The 16,087-nt window shown below is 42.6% G+C and overlaps 2 non-coding genes and 1 pseudogene across 2 annotated transcripts; all 3 read right to left on the bottom strand.

Annotated features, from left to right (window-relative positions):
• Nucleotides 1–1,390: 1,390 nt before the first annotated feature.
• On the bottom strand, nucleotides 1,391–1,462 carry TRNAW-CCA (transfer RNA tryptophan (anticodon CCA)). The gene has a single exon. It is a non-coding gene; the product is annotated as a tRNA-Trp (tRNA).
• A 620-nt stretch (nucleotides 1,463–2,082) lies between these two features.
• Nucleotides 2,083–2,154, bottom strand: TRNAD-GUC (transfer RNA aspartic acid (anticodon GUC)). The gene has a single exon. It is a non-coding gene; the product is annotated as a tRNA-Asp (tRNA).
• Nucleotides 2,155–12,818: 10,664 nt separating this feature from the next.
• LOC106735965 (60S ribosomal protein L34 pseudogene) lies at nucleotides 12,819–13,180 on the bottom strand (annotated as a pseudogene).
• Nucleotides 13,181–16,087: the final 2,907 nt, after the last annotated feature.

Raw genomic sequence — 16,087 nt, 5'->3', positions numbered from 1 at the left:
GACTACTCTAAATAAATAAATGAAACCTTTTTAACTCATTCTCAGTGCTTTAGCATAGTATCAGACTCATCATAGTTGGTGGTTCATAAATGTCCACTGAAATGAATAACCTCAGGACCAGCGGTTAGCGTAATGGCTATGTCGCTGGACTCCCATGTGGTCGACCACGGTTTGCGTCCTGGACCCAGTGGCTAAAAACACGCCGGCCGCGTGTGCGTGCGTGCCCAAGATCCCAAGAGGAGAACGGAGGTGAAGGGATTGTGGCGTGGCCATCCCCCCTGGGGGGTGATTTCTCAGTTTCTGTTTTCTGGCAAAAAAATGAACCTTATAGCAAAAACCTCTCCAAAAAAAAAAAAAAGGAAATGGATGATCTCATTTTAATTCAACCAAGTAGGAGAGGGAAGAACAAATTATACCAAGTTAAATTACAGTGTCCAGTTATATTGTTACATTGTTGAATGATAAGAAACATGTACTTGATATTTTCAAAATACTGAGAAGGAAAAACTCAAGACTTTTATGGAACATGTCCAATAAATATCTAAAATTAATTTCTCATAATTTTGCCATCCATTTTGTTGTTCAACAAGCATCTGACACATGCTTTATTAACGCATTATTCAGTACTAAGAGCTTACAAAAGAAAATGAATAAGCTTTTTCCCTGCTATTAGAGAGAGATGAAGTCAAAAGTGGTACATGACCCACAAGAATTGGTGCAAACATAAACAGACATTAGCTTATCACTTTAGGTCCAAGGATTCTAGCACAGTTCTTTCAATAGGCTGGTTCCACCTCTGTCACCAAATATTAAAGAGGGGGATCTGGAGTCAGTCACCTGGTCTGGTATCTTGGGTGGCCCTGGGCAGGTCATTTATCCTGTGGGCTACAGCTTCATGTGCGAGAGTAGGATATTAGTTACACGCTGTAAGGTTGTTTACAGTGCTTGGCACGTGGTAAAGGCTAAAACGCATAAACTTACCATTTATTATTTTTAAAGTTAGAAATTGTTTTCTGCTACATTTGCTTTCAAAGGACAAACGCCAAAAGAAAACCGTTTTGTAACAGCTTGTACAGAACACTGTTCACTTTCTGTGAAGGACCACAGTAGATATACACAGGAGTACACCGCAGAAAGTTTACCTCTCAACACATTATGTGTGTTCAATGACCAAAAAATGCACTTTACAGGGCCAAAGAGTAGAAACATCATCCCGAAGTCTTTTCCATTATATAGTAATCTTCAACCTTCTGTAGACCGAAGATAACTACGAAAACACTTAGACGAGGAAGATTTAATTCTAACAGTAAAAGCATTTTTTTTTAACGAATGGCGGGAATATATCTAAGTCCACAGTAGAACCAGTATTTTGAAACAAAACAAAACGCCATGACCCCGACGTGATTCGAACACGCAGCCTTCTGATCTGGAGTCAGACGCGCTACCGTTGCGCCACGAGGTCCTGCTGGGCTGTGGCTCGCGCAGTTTCTTAGGACTCCGATAATACGGCGTTTCTTCTGGCTGCACCCCACCTTTTCTTTCGTCCACTCCCTGGAGACTGGTTCCTTCGGCGCCCAAACTTTGCTGACAGCAAGCCTGCTGCCTAGGCTGCGACGTTACCAGCCGAGCCGGGAGAAGGGATTCCCGTTTAATCCGGCCCCCAGGGTCAAAGGAAACCCGCCCCTCCCCTTCTTGGACGAGCGATTTCCGTTGCTGCCGCCCCGCCCCCGTCGCGTTCGGGGCGGAGACTCCGCCCTCTGCCTCCCCTCCCCCCGCGCGTTGCGCGCGCGGAGTTCGTGACCTCCGACAGGCACCTGGAGGGGCGCCACTGCGCACGCGCAGGCCGCGGCCCGGGACGTGTGTGGCGGCTTCTCACAGCGCTTTCGTTTTCTTTTTCTTATGGTGCTTGGAGGATGTAAACGACTTCTGTCAGCGAGGACTTCATATGACAGTGACCATTAACCTTAAAATTCACTATTCTGAAAACACATGGTTGAGAGGAAGGATGTCATGGTGTATTGGACAGAATGTCGTGGAGAAATGACACAGAAGATAGTGAGTCGAATGAAAAAAAAGTACAATCTCCCCGTCGGGGAATTGAACCCCGGTCTCCCGCGTGACAGGCGGGGATACTAACCACTATACTAACGAGGAGCTGCTGTGCTCCTCCTTCCCAGGTGCTCCTTCAAAGAGAGGTAAAGTCCTTCCCTTGCCGGGTCTCCCTTCTACTTCAGGTTGAAGAGAGTGAAAACCTGATCCTCCTGGAATGCTGCTTCGCTTGTTACCCTCTCCGATCCCTTTGGAGTCTTTTTTTCCCTGTTCGTGCGAAAGATAAATGATTTCAAATAAGTGAAACAAAAGACGTTGCCAATTTTTGTGGTGGTGAATTGTGTGAAAACAGTTCCCGGGAGTTTTCTGTGCTTTCCAAATCATTGGAGCTGCTGGCTTGAGGTATATATGTGTATATATTTTTTGTTTGTTTTGACTTAAGGGTGTGTGAGTTGGAGCAGAGCTTTACCCTTTCACATTTATATTTTCACTGAAGTTGACATTCAAGGATAACATATGGTTTCCAGATGTCTGGAACTGGCAGGATTGTCCCACAGCCTGGCTTCAACCACTTTGTAAGCTCTCCCAACACCAAAGGGCTCAGGCACTGACCAGCTGCGGTCAAATGAAATCTTAGGGCCCATGGTTTCTGTCTAGCTCTTGCTCCTGAAGCATCTACAGTTTACTAGAAAAGGACAGAAGTAAGTACATAAATGGTTAAATAATAATACGTTTGAATTATTCAAAATGAGGATGAAGTGCTACTAATGAAGCATGAGGCTAAGAAAGTACTAATAGAATAATTTCTGTCACCTTTTCATAAATAGGATCAAGCTTCTTATGTAAACTTTTGACTTTGTCTCTGAATAAGTCTATTGCAGAGTCTCAGATAAACCAATGTGATGGAAAAGATTCTTTATAGAAATCAAACTTGTGTGTGTTCAAGAATCCCTTGTGGTATGAATTCACACATTTTTATAGATCATAGATTACACCTGATGAAAGATTTGTTTAGTGCAAACATCAAACACATGGCAATGTCAGAGGGCTCTGTTGACATTTTTCTTCATTTTTAAATACACTAAAAGCTTCAGGGAAGAAAAAAGAAAGAAAAGAAGGAAAGAGAAAGAAAACCAAGAAACAAAAGTACACTTTGGTGTCCTGGACCTTTCTTGCACTTTGGCCGTCCAATAACATTGGAGATCCACGGGGCACTGTGATAACTATGATGACACAGTCTTTGCTTAGTAAGATTTAAGGGGCTTGGGGACCAGCAGAGGGTGTAATGATTACGGTTTGAGTCCTAGACCTGGAGGCTTAAAACTCTCACTGGGCACGTGTTTGATCTGCAACAGCCTTGGAGGAGAAGGGATTGTAGTGACCATCCCCACTGGGGGGTGATTTCTCTCTTTCTCTCTGTCTCTTCAGTGAGTGCACATATCCTATACCAAAACTCTCTTAAAAAAAAAAAAGATTTAGGGGGCTTCCTCTAGTTCTCTCAGGTGGCAGTACAGTGTGAACTCAGGTTTTCTGAGTCACCTGTTTGCCTCTTTGTACATGGTGGGAAAGAAGGCCTAGGTTTTTCTTTTTTTTTTTTTTTTCTTTCAGGAGAGACACTGTCCTCTCCACTGAAGCTCTGGTAAAGCTAGGGCAGGGTTCATACACACCTGTTGTTACTGCTCCTTTCCTCCCCTGGGGAAACTAAGAAGTAGCCTGAGTCAGCAGAGATCAGAAAACAGGGAACTCAGCACCTGCTTTCCATTTTCCTAAAATGGAAGGGAAAGCGTGTGTGATGAACCTGTGTAGGGTAAGGGAGAGCAAACATTCCTCTCTGTCAGCACCAGGAGAACGTAGAGGTTAAAAATCCGACCGGCAGTGCAGAGGGCACAGAACTCTCTTTGGAGGTACATAACGGGATGGTAATTGATATTATAGAAAGTTTCAAATCTTTCCCTGCCCAAATAGCTGTGTGTATAGATTATCACAGCTTGCAGAATGATTCACATTCATTTCATCTTCTCAACAGCCTTGTGAGGTCAATAGGGTGAATTTTTTTTTTTTTTGGAGAGATTTTCACTGTAGGGCGCGTGCGCTAGCCAGACAGAGAGAGACACAGAGAAAGAAAGGAGAAAATCACCCCCCCGGGGGGATGGTCACGGCGAAATCCCTTCTACTCCATTCGGGATCTTGGGCACGCACGCACACGCACCCGGCGTGAGTTTTAAGCCACCGGGTCCGGGACACGAACCGCAGTCAACTACGTGAGAGTCCAGCGACATAGCCATTATGCTAACTGCTGGTTCCCAATAGGGTGAATGTTTTTATCCCTGTTTTAAAGAGAGAGAAAGAGAATCTTGTGCTGGATCATACAGGTAGGAAGTGGTAAAAGGCCAGGAATCATTCACACTTTGACTGCAAATACTGTGCAGTTTTCATTCTGCTCAACAGTCCTATGTTCATAAATGTTAATAAACAGGGGCCAGCAGGTGGCGTGGTGGTTAAGACGCTGGACACACGCACATGGCCGACCAAGATTTGAGTCCCCCATGGGTTGCTTTCTCATTTTCTCTTTCTTTCTCTGTGTCTCTCTCTTTAGTCAAATTCAAATAAATAAATGAATGAATGAATAAAATTAAATAATTATTTAACAAAACAAAACCAAATAAATATATGCTATGGGAAGAGGAAAAACCTTGTAACACATAGTATTGACACATATCACTTTTGTTCTGATATTAATATCAGGAAATTTCAAAAACTTCATGCAAAAATAGAATTAAAGTAGGAGTTTAGGGCCAGCAGGTGGCATGGAGATTAAGGCAGCTGGATCCCACAAGGCCCTCTCTGTGGTTCAACTCCTGGACCTAGCGGTTTGAAAATTATGCCAGGTGCAGGCGTGTGTGTGCCCAAAATTCCAAGAAGAGAATGTAGAGGAGAAGGGATTGTGGCACGGCCCTCCCCCTGAGGTGTGATTTCTCACTTTTCCTCTCTGTCTTTGTCTCTTCCTATCAAGTGCACGCACCCTATAGTAAAAACTAAAAACAAAACAAAAAAAGAGCAGTTTATTTTGTTGTAAAAATTTTAAAAAATCTATGTATAGTTTTTTTCTTTGAGTAGTATGTATTTTCAATAAACTATTTGAAGATCTTTCTTATTTACTAATCTCTACTTAACTTGGCAAGGGCTATAGTTAATCATTCACTTATTTACTTATTTATTTTTTGCTACAGAGTGTGTGCACTTATCAGAGAGAGGCAGAGGAAAAGTGAGAAATTACCCCCAGGAGGATGGCGTGCCACAATTGTTTTTCCTCCATTCTCTTCTTGGAATTTTTGGGCATGCATGCACATGCACCCGACATGATTTTCAAGCCACAGGTCCAGGACTCAATCAGTGTGCCTGCCGGCCACGTGAGATCTAGTGCCTTAACCTCCATGCCACCTGCTTGCTCAATCATTCACTTTTTAAAAAGTTTATTTATTTCTTTTATGAGAGAGAGTAAGCATGCACACCCCAAAGGGGTCTCAATGACACAATCCATTTACAGCTTCAGCCAGCCAGAAATCATGGGCAAGCATGTACCACTGTCTGCACCCCCCCTCATTTTATAGAACTACAACATGCTAGATGTTCTTTCAGATACATAGAGCGTTTCTAATGCATAAATCCTGTTTTTCTGCATTTATATTCTAACAGAAGGAAGATGGACAATGAATGATGAAATAATTTGGTGATAAGAGTGGGAATAGAACAAATTGCAGAGTAAGGGCTAGAGAGTGACAAGTTGAATAAGGTGGTCAACATAGGCATCACTAAGAAGGTAACATCTCAGCAGACTTGAAGAAAAGAAGGAATGTAGTCATGTAGCTCTCTGGGAGGCCTGTGAGCCTTAGACATCATTGTAAAGGGCTTTGAACACAGAAGAGACACACACTTACATTTGAAAGGGTGGTTAGCTACTGTGTTGAAAGTAGACTGTCTGGGGGCAAGAACAGAAGCAGGAAGTCCAGTGAGATCTGTCACCGTAATCCATACAGGAAGAGATGATGAGAAAGAGATGGTGGCTCATGGTAGAGCTGGAGTGGAGAAGGTGAGAGGCAGAGCCAACAGAATTTCTTGTTTCTTTTAGTTTTAATTTGTTATAGGGCATGTGTGCTTGCTAACCAGAGGCAGAGAGAAAGAGGGAAGGTAAGAAAGCTTGATGAGTGAGTGAGGTGTGAGAGAAGAGGAATGAAAGAAAAATTTTTGTCCTGAGCAATCAGAAGGATGGAGCGGCCATCACTGAAGTGAAGAATGGTGCACATTTCAGACAGCACCAGCCATGTGGGTAATCACGTGATGAGCACAACTGGGGAGGAGCCAAGGCACCCTCACAGGGTCTGCTCTATGTGTGGACCCTTGGAATTGTGCAACACGGCCACTTTGTGGGTGGGAAAGTAACTCAGGGAATCATCAGCATTTCAGTGTTGGATGTGTTGAGGCCAAGACATGGAGTAGTTAGTTGGTTGAATATGATGGTTGAGTATTCACAGTACAGGTCAAACACAGTACTGGGTGCTGGAGATAAAAGGATGAGCAAACACCCTGATTTCAAGGAGATTTCATTTTAGTAGAGGACATACATGTCACTAGTCAAAGAATAATACACACACACAAAAATGTTAAATTACAAGTACAGTGATTACTGAGGACACAGTGCAGTGAGGAGAGCTTCCTAAGTATCAATAGATATTGGATCTGTAAAGGTTATAGGACCTGGTGAGGACAGGGCTTGTGAGAAAGCTGGCGTGGCTGGAGAGGAGTGAAGAGACTGAGGAGGATCAGAGGAGGGAAGGGGCTGAAATGGCCAATGGGAGTAGGACAATGTAGGCCCTCCCAGGCTGTGTTAGGAACTTTTAGAGGCATCTATTTTCTGTTTTCTCCCTCCTTTTCCCCCTTCCTTCCTCCCTCCCTTTTTTTCCTTTTTATCTGTTTAGATGTCCGTTTATCTGTAATACCTTTCTATCTAATCTCTTCTGTTTATCTATAATACCTTTCTATCTAATTTATCTCCACTTATCTACCTACATGCAAGTTTGTTTTTCTTAAAATTTGCTATAGGGCAAGTGTACTTGCCTGAGAAAGTGAAAGTGAGAATGCACCACCACCCCCCACCACCCCCCCCCCGGAGATGGCCACACAGAAATCCCTTCTCCATTCTCCTCACCTTCACCACCACACACCATATCCTGGCTCCATGTCTTCATTTTTCTTGAGTCAATACCTAGGAGTGAGAGTACATGCGTGTTTGTCTTTGTGAGAAACTGCCACACAATTTTCCTAAGTGGCTATAACATTTTGCTTTCTCACTAAAATATGTGAGAGTACTTGTTCCACATCTTTGCTAGCATTTGATATTATGAATTTTTTTTTATTTGAGCCACTCTCATAGATATGTAGTAGGATCTCATTGTGTGTGCATTTTCTTTTTTTAGGTTTTTGCCATAGGGTGTGCACTTTTTGGAGAGAGACAGAAAGAGGAAAAGTGAGAAATCATTCCTTAGGGGTGATGGCCAATGCCACAGTCTCTTCTCCTCCTTTCTCCTCTTGGGATTTTGAGAACCTACACACATGTTCCCAGCATGATTTTCAAGCTGCAGGGTCTGGGACTTGAACCATGGTTGGCCATGTAGAAATCCAGTGCTTAATCACCATGCTACCTGCTGGTCCTTTGTTGTGGTTTTAATATCTAATAATTAATAATGCTGAGCATCTTTTTCATGGACTTATTGAAGCATCCATGTATTTTTGATTTGGTTATTTTCTTATTATTGAGTTTTGAAAGTTCTTTATCAATTCTGATCATCAGACTTTTTATCAGATATATCCTCCCAAGCTGTGTCGTTTCTTTAGAGGTTTTTGCCATAGAGCATGTGTGCTCGCTGGAGAGAAAGACAGAGACGGTGAGAGGGAAAGTGAAAAATCTCCTGGGAGGATGATCACACTGTAATCCTCTCTCCTGGAATCTTGGCCACATACACACATGTGCTCAGTGTGACTTTTAGGGCACTGGGTCTGGGACTCGAACCACAGTCAGCCACGAGGGAGTACAGCAACATAACCACTACACCATCTGCTGGCCCCATATGTCTTTTTTAAAGTTAATTTTATTCGTAATAAAGAGTGTATACACACAAAACAGAGAAAGAGCAGCACCCTATGCAGTATCTGTCATCCCATAGTCTCTTTCCCCCAACCTTCTAGCTTATCAGAATCTCAGACACATATGTGCATGCCTAGTGTGTTTCATGTTCATCAGGCAGGGGATCGGAACTCATGGCTGGGATCATGTGGCTTCCAGGATCACATTCAGTACATTCCCAAGTACACCATAGAGGCTAGACCTGTCTTGTGTTTTCAGCTTCTTAAAGGACTTTTGTTTTTATCCTAAGCGTAGTAGGAAACCATGAAAAGATTTTAAATAGAGCATACAAGTTGTATTTTTTTTCCTTTCTTGTGTTTCTTCCTTCTTTTCTCTAATTATTCTCACTTCCTCAATTCAACCTTTGAACATAAAGTAAACAAGAACTTCAGCCAGCTCGCTACCCCAGCTCTCTTCTTCCCTATTCTTTCCCTCTAACTGAAGAGCAGCCTTAATCACTCTCGGGTTGTTTTCGGAATCTGTAAGCATTCGTTCACAGGAACATTACATGTATTTACTTCAAGTTTTCCATGCAGTCACAGAAGTTAGCCTTCCATAAATGTTAAAATTCAAAAGTGAATGTTTATGATTTAGGCCTAGAGGACAGACTTAGGTGGAATATATTTACATTTTTTAATTTTAAAATTAAAAATATTTGCTATAGGGCATGTGTGCTGGCTGGAGAGAGAAAGAGAGGAAAGCATCCTTCAGGGTGGATGGCTATGCTACAATCCCTTCTCCTCTTAGGATTTTGGCCTCGCATGCACATGAGCCCCGCATGTTTCCCAAGCTGCAGGGTCTGGTATTCAAACCACGTGGTCTGCTATGTGGGATTCAGCTGCCTTAATCACCATGCCACTGCTGGCTCATATTTACATTGTTAAAGGGGGAAAGAATGAAAACTACCTGGGGATCCTCATACTTCACTATTTCTCAGCCTTACTTAATTAAGCAATAACCTAAGTTGAAACTGAGAGATAAATGTCTATCTCCCTCTAGTTCAATCAACACTTCAATCATTTCTCTCCCACCTCATTTATAAAAATAAACCTTTATTGATTTAGCCTTTGTGTCAGGCATGGAGTCAGGCATTGGGTACAAAAAAGAATGGGTAAGGTTCACTTCTTGCCCTCAAGGAACTTGAAGTTCAGGAGGGAAGGGAGAAGCCTTGAACAGGTAGCTACAATTTAAGTGCTAGGGGATCATACAAAGTTCATGCTGATTGAGAGCCTACTGGGTGTTAGGCACTGTTTTAAATAACAGTAACCACTGAATCCTTGCTAAAAACCCTTTGTGTGGTACCAGCAGGTGACATGGTGGTTAAGTCACCGACCAGCAGCTTGAAAATCACGCTGGGCACATGTGCACTTGTGCCCAAAATTCCTAGAGGTGAATAGAGAAGGGATTGTGGCTTGGCCATTCTCTCAGGAGGTGATTTCTTACTTTCCCTTTTTCTGTCTTTGTCTCCAGTGAGTGCACAGGCCCTATGGCGACAATAATAACAAAAGCCTTAGAATTTGGTACAATAATTCTCTCCCTTTACCATGGGGAAACTGAGGTATAGGACGGTAAAGGACACAAAGTAGAAAGTGATGGAAGAAGTACGTTCAAAATATGGCGAATATTACAGAGAAGAAAGGACTAGGGTTGTCTAAGAAAATCTACTCTTTAGCAGGTTCCTCCAAAGAATGATAAAGAATTTTGAAAGGGAAGGAGAAGAAGTTTTCCAGGAGAAGGAAAGACGAATAAAAAGGTTCTGGGTCAACTCTGTGGTCTGGTCATTAGGGCAACTGAATCTCAGAATTGGTAGCTTGAGAAACATGTTGTGTGCGTGTTCATGTATGCCCAAAATCCTGAAAGGAGGGAGAAATAGAAGAGAAGAGATCGTGGCATGATCGTTTCCCATGGGGGAATGTCTTATCCTCTCCCTCTCTGGCAATCAATCAATCAATCAATCAATCAGCTCAGAGCTTGTGGAAGAGTGTATGAAGATTTGGGAAATGCTTGGTAACTGGTGGGGCTGTTGCAGAGGGAACTGGGATGGCAGGAGGCAGGAAATATCTTCACCTTTCATTACAGTGCATGGTTGGGGATTGTTAAAAATCACAGCCTTTAGCCCAGTTGCTGCGGTGCAGTATGGGCAGATACCCCATTGGCCTGAAAACTCCCCAGGGTATAAGCACCCAGCATCCTGAGGAGATGGAGCTGGGAAAAGGGAATCTTGGCATGACAAGACTGTTGTGATGCTTTTCTCTAGATCTTGTGTGTGTGGGCGCCTGTGTTTCCTAGCATTAAAAAAAAAAGATCAGACTTTGAGGAGCTGGCAGAAACTTTACAGTTCTTTTAGATCCTTTCCTTATACAGATAAGAAAACGGAGGCTCAGGCAGTCCCAGCAATTTAATTAAATTCTTACAGCAGAGGACCTAAGGGAATCTGCAGGCTCAGATATTGAGTGTCCATTTGAAGCTTCCAGAACTTTTTGGCACCACTTGCCTGATGGCTGTCTGCCCCGTGCTGGTCTAAACCTTCCTCTCCTTCGAGGGACCTGCCTCCTGGTCACTTGGTCCAAGCTTCAAGGTCAGTGACCTCCCTGTTCCTGACTTTCCTGTCTTGCTGACTGCTTGTTGTCCTGTCTGGGTTCCTACCTGAACTGTCTGGCCTTAGGGCACACATTGGCTCCACTGGGAGGAACAGAACTCCTGGTGACCCACACTTGTTTCTGACAGTCCTCAGGCCGCTGGGAAGGATTGGGAAATTCAGCCTGTTTAGGGTGGGATGGAACAGTTTCTACTTCTTTTCTTTCCTCTTCTAAATGCGAAGCAATGGAAAGATTCCTGTTCAGACACATGACTCAGGTCTGGTCTTCATATTGCTGCTGTCTTAGAAAACCTGCCTAGCACTTTCGAAAATTCTTATTCTCCTTCCTGTCATTAACTCAGGAATAGCTAAGTTCTGCTACCAGAATTAGTGAATAAAAATTAGGTTGATGTGGTATATGAGAAGAAAACCAGCACAAAAGAGTAATGCAGAATCCTCTTTTCCTATGTGTTTATAGATATTGAGAAAGTCTGGAAAGGGGGCCAACAGGTGGCGTGGGGTTGGGGCGCTGGATTCCCACATAGTCAACTGTGGTTCAAGTCCTGGACCTAGCGGCTTGCTTTCTCACTTTCTCTCTCCCTCTCTTTTTTTTCTCTCTCCCTCCCTCAGCATGCATGCTCTGTAGCAGATTAAAATAATAATAATAAATAAAATTTAAAAAGGAATTCTTTTTTTAAAAAAGGAAAAAGTCTGGAAAGAAATAAGTGAAAAATTTAAAATATAATAGCTCTAGGTTAGAATATGTTGATGATCTCTATTCTTCTGCCTTTATGTATTTTTTAAAATTTCCTAGTATGTCGGTATATGAGTCTTAAAGTCAGAAAAATAAATAATAACCACTTTTAAAGTTACGGATATTGAGCAAAGCAAATAACTCAGATGCACACCTGTTCCCTGGCTCTATGTTTGCTTGTTGGTTAAGATTTCATTATTTCACAGCTTAAGTTTTTTATTTCCAGTTCTTCAAGGTGAGAGGAGCATTGAGGAAGCAAATTGAACTGCAGTAAAACAAAAACAAAAACAAAAAACAAAAAACAAAAACAGCGTACACTCTTTTTCCCTCGTCCCTTTGTCTCGAGGCCCTTGTGTTCCGGGTCTTTGTTGTTCTCTGCATGGACTTTGATTGTAGATTTGAAGAAAAACAAGTGCTATCCTTCCTTGCGCCCTCTGGTGTTCTAATGAGGTATAACGAGACAAAAACCGACAAAGATCCGAGCCATTTTCTGCAGCGCGAGTCCTGCAAGGTAATACCTCAGTCGAGAATGTCTGGAATCTTAGAGGAAGGAATTACACACCAACAAGCCAGGCAGGCTCAGTCTTTGAAACTTAATAAGAGCATTTAAGTATGAATGCCTTATTTATTTATTTTTGCTATGGGGCATGCAATTTCAACAGAGAGAGACAGAAGGAAGGTGAGAAATCATCCCTAAGGGGAGATGGCCACACACAGTCTTTTCTCCTCCATTCTCCTCTCTAGATCTTGGGCATGTACACACATGCTCCCAGCATGATTTTCAAGCCACCAGGTTCAGGACTCGAACCGAATCCTTCCATGTGGGAGTCTAGCACCTTAACTACCTTGCCACCTATTGGCCCCTGGATACTTATTTTTTTAAAAAAGAATTTTAAAGGATCAACTTTACTTATTATTATTATTATTTTTGGAGAGGTTTTTGCTACAGGGCATGTGTGCTTGCCAGTCAGACATAGACAGAGAGACAGAAAGCGAGAAATCACCCCCCAGGGCAGTTGGCCACGTCCACAACCCCTTCTCCATTCTCCTCTCAGGATCTTGGGCATGCACGCACACACACCTGGCGTGAGTTTAAGCCACCGTGTCCGAGTCTCAAGCTGTGGTTGACTAGATGGGAGTCCAGCGACATAGTCATTATGTGAACTGCTGGTCCTTTTTTATACATTTTTAAAAAGGAATTATATATTTAATTTTACTTATTATTTTAAACTTTTTTTTATTACTCAAAAAAGGTGTCATTTAAAAAATTTAGCTTTCTGACTCCGTGCTTGTGCCTTCAACACTTTCACGAGGATTTTCAGCTCCTCTATAAAGACAGCTCGCTTGATCCCGTCGCGGGTGCATTTAGCACACATGGAGACCCCGTAGGCCCAGCTAACATGTGTCTTTGTTTGAGACAGCCTCATAAGAACTTTTGGTCTCACAGCACGAACCCCTTGGAGTCAACCTGGACACATACACATTCAGATTTTGGTGCTTTCCCAACCTTCTTAGTATGAAAGTAAACAATCCTATTACCAAGGGTTTGGAACAGCCTAGTTTTATTGGAGGCTGTGTTTTAGGAAAGCCTATGCCAGTAGGTCAAATGCTGGACCATCCTGAGTACCTCTAGACCCTGTCCCTGGAAGAGGCATTATTATTATTTTTAATTTGAGCAGAGAGAGAGAAAGGGAAAGTGAGAAAGCAAGCTGCCAGGTCCAGGACTTGAACCATGGTCAGCCATGTAGGCGTCCAGAGTCCCAACCACCACATTACCTGCTGGCCCTAAGATTACATTTTCATTTAAAAAAAAAAAGTAGGCAATGGGACCAGCCGTTGGCATAGTGGTTATGTCACTGGACTCCCATGTAGTTGACTGCGTTTGAGTCCCGGACTCAGTGGGTGGCTTACTCACGCCAGGTGCATGTGCGTGCGTGCCCAAGATCCCAAGAGGAGATTGGAGGAGAAGGGATTGGGGTGGGGCGGCCCCCCTGGGGGGTGATTTCTTGCTTTTTCTCTCTCTCTGTCTTTCTGGTGAGCACATATGCCCTATAGCAAAAACCTCTTCAAAAAAAAGTAGGCAAAAGTTTTTTTGTTTGTTTATTTTAATGTTTGATTGAAAAAGCACCTACAAGAAGTTTAAAGTAACGAGGGTATACAGAGGGAAGTTTCTCTCCTGTCTCTCACAGTTACAGTTATCTCTTGTGATGTCCAGCAGCTCAACAAGGTTATCAAGAGCTCTGATTCTTTCTTCTCTTTCTTTGTTCTAGATATTTCTTTTCTGGAGCAAATTGACTTTTGTTCATGATTATCTGTTTGTGGTTGTAAGAAAGCTGATGGAGGTATCTTGGTCACTTTCAAGTCTGGAGCACAAGGGAAGAGGCATCTCTGGCAAACTTTTGAATTTATTTATTTATTTATTTATTTATATAAAGAATTATTTTGTCTGTTTATTTATTTATTTATTTTAATTTTATTAGGGGGAGGGGAGAGAGAGAGAGAGAGAGTGAGTGAGAAAGCAAGCCACCAGATCTGGGACTTGAATCAAAATTGGCCATGTGGGAGTTCAGTGCCCTTCACGACCACACCACCTGCCAGCCCCTTGGATTTATCTTTTTTAGTGGGAAGAAAATTCTGGCAGCTGTTATCCTGATTCATTAGCCACTACTGGGTCACAGACAGCTGGGAAAGTCACTATCAAACTTGGGACCAGTAGGTGACATGGTGGTTGAGGTGCTAGAGTCTCACATGGCTGACAACGGTTCAAGTCCTGGACCTGGTGACTTGCTTTCTCACTTTCTCTCTCACTCTCTCACTCTGTCTCTCTCTGGTTAGTGCACATGCCCTATAGCCAATTTAAAAATAGTAATAATAATAAATAAAATCTAAATAAAAAAAAAGGAGACTCTTAAGGGCTGGCTCTATAATGTAGTGATAAAGGTAACCAGATCCCACATGATCGACCCGGTGGTTGAGTCCTGCACTTGTGAGCTTAAGAAACATTGCCGAGGATGTGTATGTGCAAGTGCATGCCCAAAATCCTAAGAAAGCTAACTTGCCAGATGATCATGCTGCATTCCCTTCTCTTTCATTTCCTCCTCTTTTTGGGCTTTTGGGCATGCAGACACACATGCCTGATGTGCTTTTCAAGCCTCCAGGTCTGGGGCTCAAACTGCACAGTTGGCCATGTGGGATTTAGCCACCTTAACCACCGCACCGTTGGTTGGCCCGCTGTGATACAACTTCAAATCAAGGTTGCAAGTTTTGAAAGCATTCTGACCACATCCTTCCTCTCTTCCAAAAAATGCATCTTATCATTGATTTAATTCCTTTCTTTTTTCATTATTGAATATCTTTTCATATTTATTTGTCTTTTGTGGTTCTCCAGCTGGTTTAGGTCCTAATTTTCTTCCAGTTTCATGGTGGAGTCATGTTAGAATGGTGTTTAGAACAGCAACTGCGGCTGTGTTGATGCCATGATTGTTTTAAGATTACTAAGAATGACCATATTTTCCAACTTGCCTGAGATAATCCTAGTTTGCACCTCTTGTCCCAGTGTGTTTTATTTACTCTCTCTCTTTCTCTCTCTCTCTCTTTCTCACTTTCTCTCTCTCTCTCTGTCTTTCTCACTCATGGAATAAGTAAATAAACTTAAATAAAAGTGTCCCAATTTGGAATTTAGTATTTGGAATACACATCAAAACCCACTATTTCTGGGACCAGCAGATGGCATAATGTTTACGTTGCTGTACTCCCATATTTGCTGACTGCGGTTTGAGTCCTGGATCTGGTGGGTTGAAAAATCACACTGGGGACATGAACGTGCATGCCCAAGATCCCAGGAGGAGAATGGAGGAGAAGGGATTGTGCATGGCCATCCTGCCTGGTGGGTGAATTCTCACTCTCCCTCTCACTGTCTCTACCCCTCTCTCTCTCTGATGAGCACATGCACCCTGAGGCAAAAACCTCTACCTCCCCTCCCCACCCCCCAACCAAAAAACAGTTTCCATTTCACTCTGGTATATCAAATGTAGGATTGTAGTGAAGGCTGGAATTTGGTTACTTCCTTCACTCTTGTGTCCCTAGGGCCCAGAACAGTGCCTAACATACTGTAAGTGCTTAATAAATATGAATGAATCGATACAAAATTCATGGCTTGGGACTTGGCACATTGCCATCTGAGCAACTGGATTTTGTTAGCAAGGAATATGGAGGAATGATTTTGGGGTACACAACTCATGGTGTCTGCCAAAACATGAATTTTAGACTTTAATAGATATTGTCAAGTTGTTCTCCACAGGGGTTGAGCCAGTTTACACTCCCACAGGCAATATGTGAAAGCATCTGTTTCTCTAACCTTCATCCACATGGTGTTATCAAAATTTTTATCTGTGCCAATCTGTTAGCATTAATTTGCATTTCCTTTAATATGGAGAAGATTGAGCATATTTTCATATGTTTAGAATTTCTTTCCTGAGAACTGTGTTCATATTCTTTGCCCATTTTAAAATGAGTTATTGTTCTT

Source organism: Tupaia chinensis, unplaced genomic scaffold (assembly GCF_000334495.1).
Source record: "Tupaia chinensis unplaced genomic scaffold, TupChi_1.0 Scaffold000054_1, whole genome shotgun sequence".
In the NCBI taxonomy this organism is placed as follows: Eukaryota; Metazoa; Chordata; class Mammalia; order Scandentia; family Tupaiidae; genus Tupaia; species Tupaia belangeri.
This window is presented reverse-complemented; position numbering and strand designations above follow the sequence as displayed.